The 7,500-nt window shown below is 41.1% G+C and overlaps 1 long non-coding RNA gene across 1 annotated transcript in view; it reads right to left on the reverse strand.

The window, feature by feature from the left end:
* LOC138862831 (uncharacterized) overlaps positions 1–7,500 on the reverse strand; it is a 52,805-nt gene that overhangs the window by 127 nt on the left and 45,178 nt on the right. The window lies entirely within an intron of this gene.

The following is a 7,500-nucleotide window of genomic DNA, read 5'->3' on the forward strand; positions in this document are numbered from 1 at the left end:
ATTAATGTAATTTTCTTAATTATGACTATAATTCAGTCAGAAATTAATTACATGCCTCCTCCCCCCCTCTCTCTCGCTCACAAGAACTTTAATACATATAATAAAAACAGAATGACAAGAACCATGCTCATAAAAATAGAGATGATATCAATATTATAAAAAAACAATAACAAACTAACATATAACGACAATCGTAAAAAAACAATAACAACAAAGAAAAACATAAAGAACAAAAAAACTACAAAACAATAATACAATAACAGCAGAAGATAGCAACGCCGATAAACGCACGTACGAAACACAGACAAATAAACGCAGACTAATCTATAGAAAGTAAAATAAACATGAATAAAAATACGAAGTGACAACAACGCTACATTTTTTCCAAACTAATTACGAAAGAATGTTCAAAATCAGATTATCCGGTGCAATGATACCATAATTAGCATAATTAACATAATAAGGCAATTAACCTTTTGCTGCCTCTGGTGGGGGGGGGGGGGTAGGAAGGGATGGCGGGAAGGGGGAGAAGGAAAGAGAAAGGGAAACGGGAGAGACGAAACAAGAATAGAAATGGAAAGGAGAGAAGAGGTGAAAAGAGGGAAGCGAAGGAAAAGAGGCGAAAGAGGGAGAGGAAAGGAGGAATGAGGAAATGAGGAAGGGGAAATGGAGGTGGGGGAGTGAGGGATGGGAAGGGGGGGAGGGGGGAGGGAAGGGGGCGTAGTCTGGTAAAACCGCAAATGACATACCAGCCCGCCATCCATAGGGGGATGCGGCTCGATCTATTTTTTGTTCTGTGAAAAATAGGCTTATATCAAAATATTCGTCTCTCTCTCTCTCTCTTCTCTCTTCTCTCCCTCCCCTTCTATCAATCTGTCTCTGTCTCTGTCTCTCTCTTCTCCTCTCTCTCCCCATCTCTCTCTCCACTCTCTCTCTCTCTCTCTCTCTCTCTCTCTCTCTCTCTCTCTGTCTCTGTCTCTCTCTCTCTCTCCCTCTCTCACATTTTGTAAAAAAAAAAAGGCTTATATTAAACATTCCCCTCTCTCTTTCTTCCTTTTTTTTCTCCTTCTCCCCCTTTCTCTCTCTCTCCCTTCCTCCCTTCCTCCAGCAGCCATTATCCCAAGCAACATTTTTTTGCCCATTGTCTGCCAAATAGCTGCCCTGATCACCATAATAGAATATCCCAAAGCGCATTAGAGAGAGAAATAAAAAACGTTACCAATTAACCTAACCTTCACCATTAGGAATGTTTATTCTTCAAACATCCCGATGGACGGACGCAAAGAGCAGGTTAAATTATCGTCTCTTTTGTTTTGTTTCCTGGAAAGGGTGAATGGCAACACTGCGCGATATGAGTAACGTTCGCGGGGCGGGAATGTGTGTGTGTGTGTGTGTGTGTGTGTGTGTGTGTGTGTGTGTGTGTGTGTGTGTGTGTGTGTGTGTGTGTGTGTGTGTGTGTGTGTGTGTGTGTGTGTGTGTGTGTGAGTGTGTGTGTGTGTGTGTGTGTGTGTGTGTGTGTGTGTGTGTGTGTGTGTGTGTGTGTGTGTGTGTGTGTGTGTGTGTGTGTTCGTGTGTGTTTGTGTGTGTGTACGTGCGTGCGTGAGTGCGTGTGCGGGCGTGCATGTGTGCGTATATACTCGTATGTGCACATAATTACTCCCACGACCGAGAAACCGCCTGCAAACAGCGCGGTTTCATTCGCGCCAGTCACGGGCAACAATGGGTGGCCCCCCCCTCCCCCTCCCCCCTGCAGCAGAGGCAAGTCGTCCCAGACCGGTAATAACAGGTAACATTCCTTAACGACCCCACGTGGCAGTACCTGGCCACGCCTCCTAGCGGTGCCCAGCTGGGTCTCCGGTTGCCCGGTCCTTCTGCCCGTTTTCTCTTCCTCTTTCTCGAATCTTCCTCCTCCTCCGCTCTTTCTCTTTCCTATCTCTCTCTCTCTCGTTTTTTTCTTTCTCTCTCTCTCTCTCTCTCTCTCTCTCTCTCTCTCTCTCTCTCTCTCTCTCTCTCTCTCTCTCTCTCTCTCTCTCTCTCTCTCTCTCTCTCCCTCTCCCTCTCCCTCTCCCTCTCCTCTCCCTCTCCCTCTCCCTCTCCCTCTCCCTCTCCCTCTCCCTCTCCCTCTCCCTCTCCCTCTCCCTCTCCCTCTCCCTCTCTCCCTCTCCCTCTCATTAGTAGGCCATGAAAACACAAGAGCTGCAAATGTTGACGCAAAAAATTGACCAACTGACAGCCATGAAGCAACGACATATTGCTTTGAAATTTCAGTTCCAAGAAAGAATGTTACATCAAGGTTAGTTACAATTTCTGAAACCGAATTGGAACTCCAGGTATGCTTATTGAATAATCAATATCTAACTAATGGTTCTTTTACTGTTTTGTCTATCTTTATATTTTATTTATATTATTATTTTTTCTTTTTATTGTATTGTCTATTTCGGTCGGTGCATTTGCAGTGTTCTGTATGTTTTCAATCTCTTTCTGTTTCTCCAACCTTCGTGTTTCCAAACAAGAGTTTCTTTTATTTTCTATATTTTCTATATTTTCTTACGTCTCCGTTATTCTTACCACCCTTTTTTATGTGATCCATCATCCTTCATTCATTTTAAGTCTTTGTTATCTTTATTTTCATCACTTCCTGCTTTTCTTTTGCCATTATTCCGTTTTCTTTATTCTTTTTTTTCAATTCAAATTCCCGTTTTCACTTATATCCCATTTTCTCTTTCAAACTTTCCCTTCCGTTTTCTATGTCCGGTTTCCCTATCGGCCATATACAACGAAACCCATATTCAACAAAATATGCATACCACTGCAAATGGATGAACAGGAAGTTACGAACGCGTGAGAGATGAAAGTGTTGATAATGACACGAGTGAAAACAAAATGGCAACGGCAGTAATAGCAGTCTCCGGCGATTAGAACAAATGGCTGCGGTTATGAAAACACGAAATGGGGAAACGACAAAATCACTTGAACATCCTCTAGGAACTAAAAAATGGGGGAAAATTGGAATATGTGTAAGATATACGGTAAGAATGTCGTGATAAAAGAATGTCGTGATAAAAGCATTCGCAGAAGATAAACATCAAGATCGAGCACAAAATCTTTACGTTTAGCACTTTCTCGCTACTTGGCATTTCCTGCTAAATGTAGCAGCTTGGAACAAACCCATTCTTCACGCATTCTCGAACGATTTGCGAGAAAGAAAACAAATCGACAGTAACACACAATTTCCCATTTGCACTCTTTGAGCTAACTTTCATTTCCTGAAAATAAGAGGAGTTTTGAGTCCTTTCACCTATTATAATATCTCGTGCTCTTTCGATTCCTGGTATGAAATCACACAGGAAGAATTAATTTTCTATTATGCTCTTGTGTGTAGCATGGGTTCGATACAAAGTTTTCACTTCCTCTTTTCCCTAACCTTACCATCACGAATCTCGCTCGCTCGCTCTCTCTCTCTCTCTCTCTCTCTCTCTCTCTCTCTCTATATATATATATATATACATATATATATATATATATATATATATGTATATATATATATGCATATATGTATAATTATTCTTCCTCTCCTCTTTTCCGTCCTTCTCCCACTCCCTCTCCTTCTTCCTTCATCTCTTCCCTTCCCTCCCATATCTACCCTTCCCCTCTCCTCCCCCCCTCCCCAGACCTCCATTCGTGATCAAGATTAAGCGAGGAGGATTTCAAAACACCCGAGACAACAAAACGACGGAAAAGGCGCCATTGTCTCTCGAAAACGAGCGGAAGTTATAAACTACTAACTTGCCTCATCTTGAACCGGGCTTTTTCCCTCGGCCTTCGCGCGAGAGGTCTAAAGCGAGAGGTCTAGAGTCAGTCATGAAAAGACAAAATTCGCCATTTGTTACAAGGCTGTTCCTTCCACCTCCCTCCCCCCCCATTACAAGATGCTATGCGCTATTTCTTACTAGGCTGTTCCTTCCACCTCCCTCCCATATTACAAGGAGAAGTGCGCTAATTCTTACATGGCTATTACTGCTATTCCGTTTATCACAAGAGGCAATGCGCTATTTATTACCAGGCTGTTACTTGCACCTCCCTCATTACAAGGAACGATAAAAACGCTATTTCTTCCAACGATGCTATTTCTAGTTCCTTTACTAGAAGATGCGACACGCTGTTTCTTACAACGTTCTTACTTTCACCTCCTTCATTATAAAGAAAGATTCGCCATTTCTCACAAAGGCAAGTCCTCCCTAGGCCTACATAACATACATAGGCCTTCTTGAGTACTTCCACCTCCATTATTACAAGCACAGAAGCACAGATCTTTAAAGGCTGTCACTTCTACCTCCTTTTACATGGACATTTATTAAATCACAAGCCATGATTCCCAATACTACCGCATTGATGTTATATGTTACTATACTGAAAAAGAAAAGCAAAGCAAATTTGTACTGCATTAAGACCAAGCCATAAATATTGAGGGTTAATAGGAAACCGCACCGCCTTTGAGAACCAAGTTAGTGATATACAACTATATATCCAATATATATATATATATATATATGTATATATATATGTGTGTGTGTGTGTGTGTGTGTGTGTGTGTGTGTGTGTGTGTGTGTGTGTGTGTGTGTGTGTGTATGTGTGTGTGTGTGTGTGTGTGTGTGTGTGTGTGTGTGTGTGTGTGTGTGTGTGTGTGTGTGTAAAGTAATCTAAATAAACTAATTATAAATATTACCATTATACTATAACATAATATATCATATATAAATAACAACATTAATAATAATAACAACAATAATCGTAATTCCAACAGTAATAATTTCAATAATAATAATAATAATAATAATAATAATAATAATAACAATAATAATAATAATAATAATAATAATAATAATAATAATAATAATAATAACAATAACATATATATATTATAATCACCGTGATGACGAATAATCCGAACAGCAAAAATCATTATTATCATTACTAATATTAACTTAATAATCTTCATCCCAATTATCTACAAAACTATCATATCCAAAATAGATTGATAAATAAGATATTAATAAGACTAAAAATAATCAAGATGAAAATGAAGATGATAACAATAACGACAACAATAATGAAGATGAAGCTGAAGAATAATAACAACAATCAGGATGAAGATGATGACAACAACAACAACAAATAATAATAATGAAGATGAAGACTGGAGTGATGAAGAGGATGACAACAACAACAACAACAACAACAACAAATAATAATGAAGATGAGGACTGGAGTGACGAAGAGGATGACAACAACAACAACAACAAAAATAATAATGAAGATGAAGACTGGAGTGATGAAGAGGATGACAACAACAAAAATAAACAAAAAAAATAATAATGAAGATGAGCACTGCAGTGAAGAGGATGACAAAAACAACAACAACAGCAAAAATAATAATGAAGATGAAGACTGGAGTGATGAAGAGGATGTCAAAAAAAAAAAAAAAATGATAATAATGAAGATGAGGACTGCAGTGACGAAGAGGATGACAACAACAACAACAAATAACAATGAAGATGAGGACTGCAGTGACGAAGAGGATGACAACAACAACAAATAACAATGAAGATGAGGACTGGAGTGACGAAGAGGATGACAACAACAACAACAACAAAAATAATAATGAAGATGAGGCCGAGTGCCCGAGGCGAGCGAGCGAAACAGCTGCTAGCCCGAGAGCGCGCGCGCACGGTGCCGAGGCGCGAGCGAGCCAATCCGTGATTAAGCATGCGCCTCCGCCTGCGTTTTTACGACCATATTATGTTAATTCCTCGCCATGAACCCGGTGATTTAGAGGGCGAGTCCTGTCGATAATTTCCTCGAGGTTAATTACCTCCTCGGTCCAATCTCGCCGACGGGGCACACCTACCTCTCGATATCAGGGCGCCGATCATTTTCTCTTTCCTCTAATTACTTTCCCATGCAATGCCTGGTTGGTATTGCCTTGCAAGATCGGGCGAATGGAACAACTCAACGGATAGGCGACCACGCGTACCCAAACAAAGGCAGTTCCTTGCATAGAGGTCATATTGCAAGCCAAGTTATTACGGACTCTCGACCTTCTCGTTCCCTCTCCCCATCCCCCCCCCCATCCCCGCCACCCGGGAATAAGTTCCCACGCTCTACGCATTTTTCTCACGTCTCGTAACTTTTTCCCACGACCGTGACTCGGCCCACCTCCTGCCGGCGATGGGAATTGGCTCCTCACAAAGGCGTGGCGCGAAAACCAAGAGAAAACGCTATTAAAATAATGAAAATGAGTGAATATAGAAAAAGACTGAGCTTCATAATAAAACGAAAATGAAAATAAATCGAATAAACGCAGTATAAGCACACGTAATAAAAATAAAATAAATCTCAACAAAAGTAACATATAGAAAACGACTAAGCTTCATAATAAAACGAAAATGAAAATAAATCGAATAAACGCAGCATAAACACATAAGAAATATAAAATAAATTCATCTCAACAAAAGTAAAAGACAAAACACAAAAGAGAACAATATACAACACATACGAACTGGCAGCCAACTCAAACGCCATTATCAAATAATTCAACAATATAAAAAAAACACATTAAATAAATAATACAAAACCTAAACGAATAAAACCAAGGAGCCTCATAAGACAAAATCAAATATTTTTTTTTCTCTCAACCGAGGGCGTTCACTTTCTCTGTCTTGTTTTACCGATTTTTATTTACAAACGGAGACAGGGAGAACGTAATTGTGATACTTGTGGTCTACGGAAACTGATATTAAATAGCATTAAAAAAATAACGATGATATAATGACGATACTTGGGGTGTTGTTATTCATTTATTGCTTTTTTTATTTTCTACGTCTATCTACCTTTTTTTTTTATTTCCATCTCTGCTGATTCTTCTCTGTTTACGTTCGTCAATCGCTAATCATCATTTTCCTTTCCTTTCTAACTGGGCTCACTTTTCCCTCACCTTCCCTCCCCACTCCCTCCCTCTTCGCCCCTCCCCTACCCTCCCCCATGACTTCCTCCTCCCTATTACCTCCCTACTCCCTCCTTTATCATCCTCTTCCCGCTTCCCCTTTTCCCTCCCATTCTCCCTCTTCCCCCCTCACTCCCCACCATCCCCCTCCTACCCCTCCCCCTCCGCCAAGACTTACCTCGTCAGGCAGCGATTCCGTGGACTTGCTCCTCCCTATTACCTCCTTACTCCCTCCTTTATCATCCCATCTTCCCCCTCCCTCTCCTCCTATTCTCCCCTCTTCCCCCTCCCTCTCCTCCTATTCTCCCTACTCCCTCCTTCATCATCCTCTTCCCCCCTCCCTCTCCTCCCCCTCCGCCCGTGACTTACCTCGTCAGGCAGAGATTCCGTGGACTTGCACCTCCCTATTACCTCCCTACTCTCTCTTTATCATCCTCGTCTCCTCTTCCCCTTTTCCCTCCTATTCTCCCTCTTACCCCCTTCACTCCCCACCATCC

The sequence above is a fragment of the Penaeus vannamei genome, chromosome 10 (assembly GCF_042767895.1).
Source record: "Penaeus vannamei isolate JL-2024 chromosome 10, ASM4276789v1, whole genome shotgun sequence".
NCBI classification, from domain to species: Eukaryota; Metazoa; Arthropoda; class Malacostraca; order Decapoda; family Penaeidae; genus Penaeus; species Penaeus vannamei.